This window comes from Calypte anna, chromosome 4B (assembly GCF_003957555.1).
Source record: "Calypte anna isolate BGI_N300 chromosome 4B, bCalAnn1_v1.p, whole genome shotgun sequence".
Lineage (NCBI taxonomy): Eukaryota > Metazoa > Chordata > Aves > Apodiformes > Trochilidae > Calypte > Calypte anna.
Window position 1 is genome coordinate 6,550,982 of NC_044249.1, and position 17,381 is coordinate 6,568,362.

The window sequence follows — 17,381 nt, forward strand, 5'->3', positions numbered from 1 at the left end:
GGAAGGGATGGATGGGATCAACCCTTTTGGCAGAAATCTGAATCAGTATAACTGAAAAGTCATCCCTGGACTGCAGCATGCATTTTATGAATATGCCCATGAAAGACAGAAGTTGGCATCAGGCCTTAAGTTTCCCCTTTAACATTAAGCATCCAGAGGCGCTGATATTCAGGATGTACTTCTGAGCTCATCCCATGCCCTTGTGGGTGCAGGTCTCTGCAGAGGGTGTGGGTATTGGCATATGAGATGGGGCTAAATAGCTGGGTTTGAAGAATCAAGGTTTTTCTTTGCTGATCTCAGGAAGCTTCTGATATTTTTACTGCAATAATTTACTAGTTTTTATATTTGCTGAATATATGTGAGTCCTGCAAAAGTTCTCCTGTGTTTACATATATCTACCATAAATAAGGCTCATTTATCTTCATCCACCCATCATATAGTTCTAGAACTACAGGAAATAAATATTGGACCTGGCAAATACAATATTTTATGAGTCTGGTTCCTTCCCATTTTATTAACTTTCATCATCTTCCAAAGTTAAGTTTTCATTTCAATTATTCAGTTATTGTGTTGTTTGTTTGGGTTTTTTTCCTAAAAATGTCAGCTCTCTTCAGCTGGAAAATAGCATTATGATTAGGAAGTATATGTTTATGTTGGTGAACCCAGCAGATGGGCTGAAAGCATCAGCCTTCTGCTTCTTTTCTCTAAGCAGCTGAAACCCTCACTTGTTTCCACAGAGGCTCAATGTGTTTCCTCAAGTCCTCAGCATTGCTCTACCTGCTCTGCATTGACCTTTCACAGTAAGGCAATTTACTTGGGCATTTGTGGCTCTCTCTACAGCTCCCCTCACCTAGGTCCAGGTCTGTGAGCAAAGAAAAGTGGCTGCATCCATTGCCAGACTGGCTCAGAGAAACCTGACTGCTCATGTTTCCCAAGAGCTTTCTGAATAAGTCAGGATAACTTTGGCACACATAAATTGCTCAGAACTGAGGCCTGCAGCATCAGAGAGGTGGCAGAGGTGGCTTAGAGCTCCCTGTGTGTTTTGTTCATGAATCTCAGCGTGTGTTTCCAAAGTTGTTAAGGTTTCCCACCAGACTTGTGCCATACCAGGAGTGAAGTTAACCATCACAGTTCCCTTTGCTGTCAGAGCCCCTGCAGTCAAGGCAGGAATGCAAGCACAGGCTGATAGCCAGCTACCCCGAGACTCTGGAGCTGCTGGGCTTCAACAGAAATCAACTTGTAACACAGAGACTATGTTGGTGGGGGAAGGGACAACACTCTATCCCATGGCCACCCACTGCCTAGAAGAAGTCTGGCAACAGGGGTGTTATTCTTGTTCCACTGGCAATCATGGGACTTCTGCTAGACTTGATCCTAAATGAATGCATTTTTCTGACCCGGAGTCCTTTTATGTGGTCCAGCATGGAAAAGTGCCATGGTATTTGTCACAAGAAGTCCTTGCTGGCTAATCTGTTTTTAGGATTGTTGATGGTTTATAAATTAGAATTATTAGTCAAACGTTGCTCTGTGTGTGCAAGCTCCTAGTACAGACTGGGGCTACAGTGCCAGCATGGAGCTCCCTTTCTATTAATGGCAAATAGTTTTGACACAAAGGAAAGGTAGTCAGAGGAACACCAAAGGGTACATCAGCATTTTACCCCTGACATGCATTCTGCCATGTCTTGGTCATTGTATTGGCCATGAAGAATTTATAAATCTCCAACAAAAGTGAACTTCTTAGGTACCAAAGCCATAGCAGATCCTATTCGAACGTGTCTTACACTCTGTGACACCTAACTGCCTTGTTATTTCTCTGCAGGTTAAACAGAGCAGAGATATATTTAAATCTTCAAATTAGAGAGGCAAAACTAGATGAGACTGCTACTTCTCTTTAAACAAAGGACAAGTCCTTCAGTAGTGCAGCAGCCTGCCCCCCCTCCCAGGCATACAGGATGCTCATCCTAGAGGTGAGCTGAAAGCAACATTAAGCAGTAAAGAACCCTTCCCTGGTGTGTGACCATAAATCCCAAGTGAGGGAAGTTCTGCTGATGACAACAGACTGAAATAATGAGAAAATGAATGTTGGCAGGCACTTATGTACATCCATGTGTTGTGGTGCTAACCCAGCTTTCAGAAGACACACTGCCAGATTCTCTTGTTGCCTTCGTATTCTTAATTCCTTGTTTACCCAATTAGCATGAGTAAAATGATATATAAATAAACATATAGTGCTAAATTCAATGACAGCTGTAGATCGGAGTCTTGAATCACAGAACATTCAAACCAGCAAGAACAGCAAGTCATATAGAGCCTGTAATTTTCTGTCATTCCACACCTGGCTGAGTTTTTGCCCACTTGCTGAATGCACCCTCTTACATCAAAATGTTCTTGGATGAAATTCAGAGTTGACGATAAAAGTAAAACCAATATGGAATACTTTTCTTAAAAAAACTGGGAATTTTTTGCCCATATTCCTCCTTGCCTTTAAAATTTAAAGTTGGAAACTCAGAAATGGGGACTGCCATCAAATGCTGAAGAAAAAGATCATGTTAACTCCTCCTGAATTTACTCCTCTAGAATTTGGTCACTTTCAACTGGATGAAGTTTCAAATGGAACATGGATCTTTTGTACTAAATGCCATGTGAAAATCTGTCCCTGCAGCAGTTGGTAACTACTCTTTGCTCCAGACTGGTTCTGATATTTTTTGGTTTTTTCTCATGTCCACACAAACAGATATTCACAGCTTTGGGAGAATGACTTGCCTGACACATAGTTTTTCTGGTGATGGAATCCAAATTCTGTACATTCCACTCTTTTTCCAGGAACACTGACTACAAAATTAATCCAATATGCCAAACAAAGGACAAATCTAAGGATCAAACAGGGGGGGAAAACCACCAACCCCAAAATCCTGTTTACACTAATACAGAGTTTAATGCCACCAAGTAACTACGCTTGCTGTTCCCCCCACTCATTGAAGATCCTACTAAATATATTTGCCTTGCTATGCCTTTCAGCCAAAGGACTTTGCTCTCTTATTTTAAAAGGCAACCTGAAATATGTTACTTGTTTTGTGTTTGGCAAGAGATATTAGAAAGGTCAGAAATGTTTGTAGTATCCACAGTCACATCAGAATGAGAGTACATGGCAGCTGCTAACTGAATAGAATTTAAGTAAAAATTCTCTGATGAACTTTCTGCATAAATCTGTGTCCATGTGTGTATTAAAAAGCAGCTATATTCACATACACACATACAGTACCTACAAGTATACATGGTCAGCTACCCAAAAATTCCTTCAGAACATTTGACACTGATGCTGACAGAAGCAAGGCAACAAAGCTGTTTGAACAACTTGCAAATCTATAGTGGCAGCTTCTCCATGCCAAAATTTGTTGGGCAACTTCTCATGTAGAGGCTGGAGCTGAAGCAGTGACTTGAAAGGTCTGAAGCTTCACTTTGCTATGCAGCCAGAATCCCATACTATTTTTAATCCTTCTCACATCACAGAGGGGAAAGAACCCTCAGAACTGTGTAACCTCTCCAAAAGACGTGCATATATCTGAATGGAGATCAGACTTCCTTAGATTTTTGAGCAATGGAGGCTTTACTGGCATAGTGTGAAAGGGAGGAGATGCTGTCTTTCCCTACTAGTACTTGATTTTCCTTTTTAATCAAACACTGTCAGAAGCCAAGTTATGACACACAGACAAGAGAATTCATTTCATGTGAAGTCTGTGGCACTGAAGATACGTTCAGCTTCTAAAACATTAACACAAAACCACCCCTGATGTATGACCTGCAACACTGCTAATGAATGTCTCCTAACTTATATTCTTGTTTTCCTGATACCAAGCACCTTTAAAGGTCACATCTGAGCAGACTACACTAAAATCTGCTCTATCAATAGAAGACAACAATAGGTGAGGTTGAGCCCATGCTCTACATGTGTAGAATAACATGCACAGAGTACCACCCTACCATCCATTCTGCCATGTAAGTAAATATCTTTAATCCTTGTCTACAATTACAGCCAACTAAGGATAACAACACATTCATTTGCATTTTTTAGAGGTATATTTTGTTAGCAACACATTTCCAATGTGTTATCAACACTCAAACTTAAGACATTTGCTGTCAAAAAACATTATAAAGTGAACACGTGAAAAAAGGAAGGAAAAGTTTGAATTGATGGAAAACACAAACCCATAGGCTATACAGTTCTGACCAGAAGACAGACTGCCATTTACAATAATGGGATATATCTATCAAATAAATCTACAGAGGACCTGAAAAAAAATAGTATCTATAAAGTAGCTGGGGCTGAACTTGAGACATAAATTTGGTTAAAATATTCCCTGCTTTTTTTGGTCTTTGTTGGTTGGGTCTTTTGAGGTTGTTTTCACAGTTTAGTTCACCTCAGTCAGTTAGTCCCAGTTAAGACTGGTTTTTTGCAGTACAGACACAGCTCAAGTGTCAGGGGTAGTGGTGATTAATACATCCTTGTTTTTCCAAGTCTGGCTATGCCTATACAACCTTTATTTCCTTTCTCTGTCTCTACCTCTCTCCACCTTTCATTTAGAACACTCTCTAAAACATAAGTTAAATCCTGAGTAGATAAAAAAGGGAAGCTCATGACTGGACAGAGATGCACTGGATATAAAATACAGAAATCCCTTAGTTTGAAATCAGCTGCAGTTGCTTTCAAGCCACTGCCTCAGTCATGGTTTAATACTGTTTACAAAAAAAGGAAAGGAATGGTCAACATATGTTGTGGAAAGAATGAGTGACCCTGGTGGAATGGGTATCAGAGATCATGTATATTGCTCACCAGCAAGACATCTGTTTTCAACTATGGGGCTTTTATTCAAGAACTGATGAATAAAGTCTCATGATATCCAAGTACCCTTGCTAATTCTCCAAGTCACAGAATGGGACACTAAATGTCAGTCCTGTCATCCTGCAATGATACTGCCCATGCCAGCCTGCTTGCAAAGTATATTGTGGTCAGTATATGTGGATGTTTGATTGAATTCTAAGCTGGAGTTGCTACTACTACTATAATTCAGTCATCATGCCAGGAATGTAAGCACAGTTGATCTAAACACTGAAATTAGAGAGAGACATATAAGCAGTATTACATCTCTAAATTAATTCACCCATACAATCTTCTTCCTTATTTTGCTAAAAAGCTAAAAACATTCCTTCAAAAATACTTAAAATAACAATATAGGCCTGAAGTTCACCTGCATATTGCCACTGAAATGTTTTGCTGCCAGACAAGAACCTTTACAACACAGAAAAACCCAATTAAATATCTTTTGAGAGGACAGTCAGCTCTAATGCAGAGAAAATGCAAATAAACTCTGACTGTCAGTCTTTATAAAGAAGATAATTCATTGTTATTAGAAAGGAGGAGATATTTACAGTAATCTTATCCCAAAGGCCCACTATATACAATATTCCCACTGACTCTAATAGTTATAGTAGGTGCAGATTTATGGTTGGGTGTACGGATGTTTCAGCCTTCACCTCTTCACCTCTTATTAGCACTTGTCTTCTGCTTCCTTGCCACAGTTTAAGCAGTCCCAGATGCTGTGCAGTTCCAAAGCTCTCCTCTAGCTCCCACAAAACCAGGAAAAAAGTATGTTGCAGAGTGCATTGCAAGTGGTAGAGATGGGGCAGGAGGGCAAAGAGGAAGGATTCTCTGTGGAATACTGCCTGATGAGCAAAGGATGGGCTCAGCTCACTGTTAGGGTTAAAACTAACCTTGACCTGAATATACAAAAATTTTCAAGCTTAATGCTTTCATTACTGCAAGTATCTTCACCAAAACTCAATCCAGTTTTCTTAGTAAGAAAACATAAAAGTGAGGGAATAATGCAGATTGATAACCTAAGTATCAGAAACATGAAAAAACAAACCCATATAAAATTAAAACTATTATAATTTTTGTATTGCCTTCATTAATGAATCTGTTTAGGCATTTCAAAATTACAGCAACTTGGATATTTATGGTTTCAGTGATTAGATAAATGAAACTCTGAAATCTTTATGTAGTATAAAAGAACCAAGGCCAAATGACATTGTATTCAAATAAAAACGCGTGGGATTTACTTTATCCTAAAGCTGCCATTTAAAAATATCACTTACATTGTTCTAAAACTGGAAGAGATTCCTACAAAATGTCTTGGGCTGTAAAGTAACATGGAGAAATGGATATGGTTCTCTCCGGGGGTGAATGTATTCTTCTCAGAGTATTACAAGTCTTGCAGTTATGAATGATACTTTCCACACTGCTGCAGTAAACAGGAATTCTAGTTCCCCATATTCCAGCTATAATTAAGAAAGATGGTTTAGTTGCTTTGTCTCTTTCTATCTCTGCCAGAAGGTCAAGATTCATATAAAGATATACAATCGTCTCTCCAGTATTCTTTTTCTTAGTAGCCAAATGCCTCTCCCTTTTCTGGCAATCACACTCAGCCCTTGTTATTGTGGAGTCAGAGATTCTGCCTTTAACATTACCATTAAAATAGCATGCAGAGGGCAAAGAGATAAGACAGTGACACATATGCATTGAATGCCACCAGAATTTGGTTTTGAAACCCCTTCAGGTTTTTTTCTAAGCCATTCCCTACATCAATAAATAAAAGCCACAACAACAACAACAACAACAACAACAAAAACCCCAACCTTTTTCTTATTAGACAGCCAGATATCCCAAAATCTAGTTGATATCTGTTTCCAATTTGTCTTTGTGGAAAAGAGGCCAAAGAGCTGCTTTTCTTCCTCCTTGCAGAGGAAGCCAAAATGCAGCCTAACCTGGGTGCACCCACCCACACTCACCAGTGTGTGCATTCTGGTCATGACTCAAGTTAATAAATTTGATTAGCTCGTACAGTACTTGGAGCCAGCAGCCCACAAGGCAGGTTCAACCAATACCTTTGCTTCACTCACTGCTCTCAGCAGACCACCAAGGCTCTAGTTTGTATTTTTAAACCTGGGTTAAATTGTGGCATAACCACAAACCATTGTATGCGATTAACAGTGGGGTTCCAATGACTGACTGACAAACAAAATCTTAGCACACTGAGTCTGGTTCTCCCAGTAGTAAACACATGTTATTAATGAAATGATTCTAACAGACTACACAATTGGAAGCTTTGCTTTGATTGACAGACTACGCTTTTCTTAACAGGCCAAATACAGAGGGCAGAAAGAGTACACTTGTGGGGTTTTTTTTGGTTTTTTACTTTGTGAAATAAAGACGTAAAATTATTGCAACAGTTTCTCCATTCAGTTATAACCTAATGGAACGTTCCTCTGGCCAGTCATCGAGTGATGCATTACCTTGATACACGTGCCCTGTTTCTCTGAACAAAAGGGATCAGCATTTTTAACAAGCACCATCCTCCAGTCTCTACTGCTGCCTTTCCATAACTGACCCACTCCTCTGTCATCACTGACATAGATTAACAGTAGAAGACTTGATTGGGAATAAAAAAAAAAAGGAAAAGAAAAAGAAAAAGAAAAAAAGATGCCAACATACACGCAGCATGAGATCATGACACCATCACTCAAAACTACTGCAAACTGGTCCAGTTTAAGTGCCAGCTGCTCAAACTGGATTTTAGGTATTAAGCAGCAGGATGAAACACAGGCTTGCTCAGTCACAGACTTTATAGTACCTACTCTTCAGAAGAAATAGCAATGGCCAAAAAACAGGATGAGAAGGACAATTGCACCTTTTTTTTTTTTTTTTTCCTCCACAAGGGCTGAATAAACTACATATCCAACCCAACTTAAATGACAAAATTCATACCAAAATTTTCATCATGACTGTCAAGGCACCTAAACTGGACCTGCAACACTCAGATGTGTGATTTAGTTATATGCTACTGAAGTGCTGCTTGCCAGGCTGGTGGAGGAAGCAGTGGTTTCTGTCAGTCCTTCTGCCAGAAGATAAAAAGGGATAGAACTCTAGCCTCAACCTGATGAAATTTCCTCAATTTATCAGCAGTTCACCCACCTGGATTATCATTACACCCAAAGATATTACAAGCCAGTAAACAGTCATGCACATGTATACACTCTTGGTAAGTTTGCTGCTGTGCTCCCCAAGGTTTGGAATTTTTGTCTTCTGCAGCCTGTCATGACAACCTGTGCATGAGCATTACACCCCATGCTTGGCCTCCAGAGCTGCACAGAGAGGATGAGATGAAATGCTTGACTTTTAGAGAAGGTTCTTACCAAGAGAAAAGCAGTATTTTATGCTGAGCACATTCAGTACTCTACTGTCAACACTATCTCAAGCCTTTTTTTTTGTTTCATATGGAGTACATCAGCTACTAAATAAAAGGTCAATATTAAATTTGCTATTTTGAGCCTATTACAATAAATTGTTCTGTTGCATCACCTACATGTGACTGACAATTTTGTTGGAGAAAACAATCAGTTTTCAGGGGATTCACTGTTTCATTTCAAAGAAACAAGCTGTGAATGCCAAAGGGAGATTTCTTTCCTGTAAAAGGTCAGAGTGCATGTTAGAGCAATCCATCACAGCCGAGTCAGTAATACTTCCATCCTGCACTGTTCTCCCCAAATGCAGCATACAGCATGCTGGATGGCCTGAGTTGGTATAGTCAGGCTACAAAAGGCTTTGGATGGCCACTTTTAAAATTTATTATTGACTTCCATCTTAGAGACAGACCTCACATCTCCCAGTCTCTGCCTTCTTGGGCAGAGGAGTAAATTTAAGGTTGGGGGAAATAGAAACTTAGATAAGAAATGATTGGAGAGAATCAAACAGCAATGGTGCAGTCACACAGCATTGTCATCAAGCTCTGCTCTCTTCTAAAGGTCCATGAGGAATGATGTGGATGCCTTCCAAACAACTAATGCAGATTTTCCTGGATGGTTCCTGCAGTCTGTATCTACTGCAAGTTCAAGTACCCACTCTTGTCTTTACTTCTTCTTGTTCATGTGGGATTTAAATTCTTCTTCCTTTTCAGCTTTGGGAAATGATCAAACCCAGAAAGCCAGCTGACCCCCTACTGAAGCTAAGAAGTTGCCCCACTAGAAGTTCTCATCAGACTCTGCTCCCAGGGATCTCTCTCCTAAGAAAAGAATACCTTGTCTTCAAATGGAATTTCAAGGAAAAAGCTAGGTAGCTTTTTGCCTGCCTAGTGTTGCATTATCTTCTGTTTCCCTCATTAATAACACGGTAGCAAACAAGACTCCTCCAACTCTCACAGAGAAGAGGAGGAATGGCAAAACAATAGAAAATGATCCAGCTGTAAATGAGTTTAAACACTTGACTAAAGCAAGGATTTCAGTCAAGGCACTTCTGAATCACTCCCATCATGGAGTATTCTAAAATAGGGTGACACCCTCACACTAAGCCTTAGAAATTAACAAGTCTTAAATCTTCAACCTGTTGGAAGTAGATTCAATGGGATTAGTGGCTTAAATGAACTGCTATAAATGCTGATGCTAGTTTTCATTATTATATAGCAGGAATAAAGCAAAAGGTAACCTGAGATACTGCTAACCAGGGATTCCTGCTTCTCAGGGACCAAGGACTGAGAATATGAAGCATGAGTTTTATTGCTCCAGCTTGGCTGGCTGTGATGAGGGCTTGGTTCTCTCACCATAAAGCACAGGCACATCCTGTTGTCAATTAGACTCATTGGTATTTTGTGGCAGCAGCATTGGGCTCCTGGGATGCTGTATAGTTTGTTTTGCTATGTAAACAGCATGAAGTAATCCAGGCAGTGAGGGACGTGGATGAGCAGGCTATTTGCAACACTTGAAGTAAAAGAATAAAAGCCTGTATTTAAAAGTCAGAGAATAAAGAATAACAGCATCTCTGGGATATAATATCCACTGGTCTGGGGTCATCAAAACATGTACAAAAGAAAGTTAAGGGACTAATTAAAATAAAATATGCCTTTTGCTTCTGTGCATAAAGCAAGAGAAGAAGTTAGTGCAGAAAAAAGAAATTAATCTCTTATTCACTTTGATTTAGCACATATAAGATGCAGCTTCCAGGTAGATTTTTTTTTTCAATAATACACCTATTCTGGAAGTTGATCCAAAACAATCAATTTGTTGAAAAGTTTTGCCCGTATTTATTTTTAGTAGGCTTTGAACCATGTTATAAAACTGAATGTTCATTCTGCACCTGTATATTTACGTATTTTGTTAAATTAAAATGTATGATGTCCTTAGAAAAAATTTTAACCAGTGGAACTTAGGTCTTTTTTATTTGAAAATGCAGGCCCACATTGTATTAGAAAAATCTCCCTGTTTGTGGTACTGCTATAAATGTGTACAATTATGGGACTGCAACAGATTTCAGAATGTGCATCTGAGTCTCCTCCTTTTGGACACACACAAAATAAAATATGCAGGGTATTAAAAACCTATCAGAGTTCATTGATCAAAGAAAACACATAAATCCACGTTTATTAACAATATTTGTGTTTAAATAAAACTTCCCACAGCACACTAACATCAAGATATTTCTTAGTCCCTTGGTGCTCTTTGTTTATGGCATTCAGGATAGAGTGTGCCTTCCCTTGCTCTGCTTTAGAAACACTGCTTCCCTGATGGTGGTTTTCTATTATCAGTTTTACAACAGTATGACTTTCTGCCTTTAAAATTCTAGATAAGACTATGGAAAAATTGGAATTTTACTGTTTTGAACACAGTTTTGAGAACCAGGACTCCTGGTTTCAATTCCTCTTTCTCTCTCTGTCAGAAGCTTTTCTGGGTGACAGTGGCCAAGTTACTCTTTGTTCTGCTACATCTGCCATTTTCCAGATCCCTCATCTATCCATCCTCATTTGGGATAGAGGCAAACAATTTCCTGGAGTTTTCTCTTACAAACTTCCATAGAGTAAAAACTCCTTAAGGCTGGTATAGAAAAGATACTCTCTGCCTGATGGATTTTTTGCAGCGAAGAGATGGATTTTTTGCATGGGAAATACAGCCCAATCATCAATCACAACATCTATCACTCAAGAAAAAATGTGGGAAGAGGACATGTAAAGATGCATGACAGAAAGAAATTCAGCAAGGAAGAGAAAAAAGTTTTTTAAAAAAGTACAACAGAAGCTTCCTTTTTATGTAGCAAAATAAAAGAGATAGTAATTCCCTATCCTTCACCTTCACTCAAACAAAAGTAAAGAAAATGAGAGGATAAAACAGAGTAGGAGGGAAGAACAACAATGAGCAAGGAAGTTCTCAGGCAAGTCAAAGCCCAAGTAGTGCTAAGGTATGGAAGTAAGAGCCACAGATGGCAGCTGGGGAGTAGAGGTTGAGAAGAAATGCTCCCGATGTGAGAAAATTCCTTCAAAATTTACAGGGAAGTCCTCAGGCTACAACCTGCATTTTTGCATTTTAAGAGGCTCATGCCTCAAAAGTTAGAAAGGGAGCACACAAAAAATTCACAGTCAGAGGATGACAATGACTTCCCAGAGACTGTTCTGCCATGTGCCAGCACCCAGGTGGCCATTCAGCACAACCAGAATTGCTGGCACTGCTGGTACTGCTGGCACTGCCACTTTACCTCCTCCCATAGCCTGGCAAGTCCATAACCAGCAGCCCAGGATCACCCAGTTGTTACCAATCAGTTGATGAGGTCTGGAAATTGTGCTTGAGCTGGTTGATACCTGCAGGCAGCTCTGCAGCAACAGCTTGGGCATCTCTCTGATAGCCAGTGTTAAAGTTCCTTGCTAGGAATTATCCTCAGTGTTTCAGTCTCCCCTCTTTCCCCCCCAGTCCCTCCTGTGAGAATGAAAATGGCAGCTTCTATTCTGAGAAGCCCATTGCAAAACCAGCTGACACAGAGCAGGAATCTCTCAAATAACTTTTCCTAGTCTTTCAGTAGGGATGCTTTTGAGGCCTCACTAAGCAATACTACTATGAAAGCACTGAAATACCCACACATTCACATACAGAGGGGACTTAAGCCTTCTAGAAAAGACTGAACACTGAATGGAGAGGTAATGCACACACAGATTCAAACTTAGGATTTTCTTTAGTCCACACAAAGACAGCATATAAAAAAGATTATATAAAAAAGATTATTTTATGACAGTGTGAGCAATGGATATGCCAAACTGAATTTAAACTCAGCTCCATAATAGAAATAAATTCCATCAAGTGCCATGACATGTAATATTTCTTTTTCTGGCTCACTACAACACTGTCTGTCAGAAAGCATAAAACCAGTATCTTTGCAGACTCTGTTATTCACATATTCTGAAACTGTGTGGTATTAATTAATCAAAAAAGAAGCCAGAATTCTTATACAAAATTAGAACATCCTAATCCTAACTAAAACAAGCTGAGACCAAAAAACTGTAAGAACTGATCATGATCACTAATTGCAAAAGAGGAAACACAAAATACATTTCCCAAAAAATGTCCACTGATTCAGTCTTGATTTCTTTCTTTCCCTGAACAAATAATATAAAGATGAGTCCTTTGCAAACAATTCCGACTCTATTCATAAAACTGAAAAATTCTGATTTTATTTTGATCACTTCTATTTACTGTTGCACTGGACAATAAGTTTCAGAACATGACATTTAGGTCATATTTAGATAACTGATCACATTACTTAAAGCCATCCAGAGCCCTGCCTTCCTGTGCTGGCACTTAACAGCATTCTGGGATTTCCAGAAGAGAAGGAATGCTGGCAGAGATGTCCTTGTTTGAATGTGCCTCCCACATTTTTCACTACTACACAGATAGCTTTATATTCCTCAGCTGGTAGATTTTGATGAGATAATTACACATATTATTAATCTCTTTAAAAAGCTGATAGGACATAGTGGCCTATAGGATATACTGCAACAACAACAACAGAAGTATTGTCCAAGTGTGACATTTGCAGTTCTGAAGATGGACAGTGTCAGGTCTGCAGTGAGTTAATAATTTACTATATTACATCAACATCCAAATTTGAGAGCATTCATCCAATAATTATTGACTAGAGAAGAAACATATTTCAAAGGTACAAAATTTGCAAACTATGTCAAAGACATATGCTGAGCAAGATCCATGTTTGTGAAACCTAAGCCAACTAAAAGAATAGTAGCAGAGCTTCAGAGAACTGTTATAGTTGGCTCCAATTATAGGTACCTTCATTTTTTCATGAAAAATAAATTTTCTGTTCGCACAGGAAATAAAAGCTGATGACAAATCTATCATTAACTGTTAACTATCATTAACTGTTAACTCATTTTAGATCTTCAAAAACCAACAGTGCTCATAAGCATGGAAGGATAGCTTTCTTTGGAAACTTATTATATCTTTTTTTATTTCTATATGAAATCTCTACCAGGCATATTTCATGTTGTTTTCAGGCACAAACCTCTTTGCAAACCAGAGGAGACTTGTTTGGTGGTGAAGATAGAGATATGGTGTTTTTTCCTGTCTTGTGCTTCTGCTCTCCCCATACTCTTTCACATCTCTAACCCTTCCTAAATGAGCACCTCAGCTCCCTTCAGAGGACATTTCATAAGACAGGCTCCCCCCTAAATATTAGATTCCAGCCCTTCCTCAGCTGTCTCTTAGAGATTTGGACAGAAAGAAGAGCAAAAGAGAAACAATCCAGGAATATCTGGGAGAAGATAAAGGCACAGAAAGAAAAACCATGAGAGTCATTGAAACACCTGTGCCACCTGGCAAAACTCCTCTGGGGATGTTCCAAGGGTAGGACCTGGTGAAAACCTAATTGCAAATGAGTTCTGGGAAGTAACATCACTTGTCCTTATTTTCCTCTTCAAGTGTTTTTTTCATTCACTGCTTAGGCTCTATTTTGACAAAGCTCTCCTGGGCTCAGGGGATGGAGTTACAAGCTGCCTGTCTATCATTTACTGCTTAAGCCAGAGGAACCCAACTGTACACCAAGATGTTTGGGTTGCTTTGCTTTCTCCAGAGCATTGCTCCAAGAACTAAAGATTTAGGAGACTTCAGGTTATTTACATGGGAAACTGATGTTTCTGGGTTTTCATTATCACCTTCCTCCTTCATGTATATAATAAAATCACACTTACACACTCATATACATTTGAGTTGCTGTGAATACTCCTCAAAATACAAGACACAAGAGGCATTTTTTCATAGTCTGTAGCAATTAAGACTTAAAGAGTGACAATAAAACCATTGAACTTAGAACACTGACCACAGAGGAAGTTAAAACTAAAGGTGCTGAAAGACTATTCTTTTAGTTCCAAACCTATCAAAATAGTAAGCATATTTCTAGCAAAAAAAAAAAAAAAGCAGAGAAAAGGCGAAAAGTGAAAGATGCTGATTTAAAAAAGTTGTTGGAAGCCTTTAAAAAAGAATCACTTGGCTAAAATCTTTTTTACTCTGAAAAACTGCAGAAAAATTTCTGATAATCTGCCACTTCAAGGCTATTCTAAAGTGGTTACAAGTTGCCACAGACAATGTACTGTTCTTTAACCAAAATAAAGCAAGAAAACCAGATATGTCTACTGTAGGAATCTGTCCAAAACCTGAAAATAATGTGGATCCCCAATGGCCCACCCACAGACTCAAAAGCAGAGCAAGTTCAAATATTTCTTCCTAGACTGCAGTACCTTGTGCACATCTTTGATGCAATAAAGATCAGTGTGGCATCCTCTTAACATAACATAGGCTGTTCATGACAAGAAATTGCTTGTAAGAGGTGGTAGAGTCCATGGAGCATTGGACTGGGTCTGGGGTGATTCTGTTGCTAAACACCCTAACAGCTTGCTATGATCTTAGAAAATTACCCTACTTTGTGTCTCACAGCAAGAGTTTGCAATAAAAGCTCCCTGCTGTGTCAGAGTATTTAGTAATGTACACATGAAAAAGTATTCTTGTTTCTATTTCATAGTACATACACTTTATACCAGAAGTTCTATAGTGTGGTATGTTTTCATACAGTAATAAAAATCTGCATCTCTTTCTCTGCCAGAGACTCCAATCAGACTATTTTAACAGAAATATTTTTGTATTGTTCCACTGCTAATCTCTGGAGGATTAGAAACACAAGAAATACATGTGAATGAAAATACATGAAAATACAAGAAATACATGTACAGATGGTTCAACTGAAGCAAATGAAACATACTCGAGCTGAGATTCCAGTACTTGAGTCTACTTCTGGCTACTGAGGATGCCTAAACACAGTAAGATACATGTAGACATAATCAATAATAAATGCTTGCAGTCTGTTATGCAACCTCAGTCTGACTGGCAGAGCTGGAGAGACCCCTTGCCAAGGGTCTATCAACCACTCTGGGACGTTACACAGCACCCAGCAATGGCAAAGCCCACTCTACTCTCCCTGCAGTGAGTAAATCCAGGTTTTCTGCCAATACAGCCATCCCATTGCATGTGTTCAGACACTGAGCAAAACAGCAATCTCACTCTTTTGGACATATGGAGTAGAATTTCACACTGCTGAAGAAAATGCCAGTGTTTCCTATGAATTTAATGGGTTCCTGCTATATTTTAGGGGTAAATATTTAGTCCTCAAAATTTATTTTGGACACCAAGACTTTGAAAACACCCACTGGAAGAACATGAAATTAAAGCTTCATTATTAAAACAACTGAAAGATTTAAGAAATGGGATTTTACCCTATAGACTTTTGAAACAGAAAATGGCCATTTAACATTTTTTTTTAAAAATCAGCTTTCAACTAGGACTATATACCTGGGGATCAAGACAAGATCTGACTGCAGTTGGACACTGGTAAAACTTTAATTCTTCATATAGTTGAAACTGCACCAAGTATCCTTTTCTCACCCCTTGTTTTTTACTTTTAAATACTGAGGAGTGGGTCATGGCATTTCTTTAGAAAATAAGAAGTGTCTTGCTAGTTGTGTTAACTCTGCTACATGGTGGTGTAATAGAGAAAACAGAATCATTCTACACTGCTAAACTAATTTTCACTTTTTAGTTAAAGGAGTTTTAAGAACTTTTTTAGAAGGTAGAAAGCCAATGCATTAACACACTAATTCAAACTGTGATGTTTGCAGTCTAGAACTTAAAGTCTTCTGTTGTAAAACCAGGTAAAATATGTCACATGCCATACAGATCAAGCTGAACCGTAAGATAACTTTGTCCCACAGACTGAGTGTAACCCTCCATGGAGAGGAATTCTCAGATCTCTGTGCAGAAAGTTTCTTTTTACAGAGGAAAAAAATGTTTCCTAGTGAGAGTATTTACTGTAAATACTGCCACATAATAAGGACGACTGGTAACTCCTTCAGTATCTTCAGGAAGGACAAAAACTAAAGCCAAACAGGCATCAAATTACTTGGAAGCCTTTCCTTTGCCTGATCTGGATGAGAACGTGAGGTTTTATCATCAAGGGAGAAAACTGGAAACTGAACTGACTGGCTTGCAACTGCTGAGAAAAGGCATCAACATCTGTTTCTGGTCTTTTGCTGTAGAATCCCCTCATCTAACCATTTGGATTGAAAGTAAATTGTTTTGTTTCCACAGGTCCATTTCTTCCAAGTTTAGACAAAACAAACCTCTCCTGTGGGCCTGCTAGTCTGTTTTCTGAATTCTTGGTTCATGTGGCAGATTCTCTGTATTACATTGCTAACATATTATCCATCTTGGAGAATACAAAGTGGGCTATGTCTTGGCATGTTTCTGCAAGTTCCCTTGTCTGGCTACAAGATTTTGTTAAAGCATGAAAATTCCCTATAGCCATGGAAAATTATGTGTGTGTGCATGTGTTGATGTATATATATATAATGGCATTTGTCAGAAACATCAACTACAGCATTCTAGAAGGAGATGTAGTAGTTCTCCTCCACTAGCAAATTCCACTAGGGATGACAAATATTGTTTAGGTCACAAATGAGCTCTCCCTTAGCCATGAATTCTAGATTTGGCTATAAGATTCTTCAATGTTACTGCCTATGTCCAGTTGGAAGTCCCATCTCCAATCAATAGGAATAAAAAAATAACTCAGTATTCTTACCACATTTATAGAGGTTTTCTGAAACTTTCCCAAAATCCTGAAGCAGGGAATAGAAGAGCAAAATGACAAGTTTGTCCTCCAGGAGGTTTTCAATTTCTTGCCCCAAAGCAAAATGAAATCATAAAACATTCTGATGATTCTCCATGGGATTAAGTACTTTCTTAAGAGCAGAAAAATGTATACACTTCAGAACCTTAATTTGGGAGACAAAATTACAAATATACAGCCATTCCAAAGCTGTGATTTGTTGTGAAATATTTTATTTGAGCACTGTAATAAAAGAAAAGTAAATTCCTTTATATCTCAGTGGAAGTAATAATAGAAGCAGAAACAGAAAGCTAGTAAGTCTAGCTTATGAAAAATCTAATATGGTTAT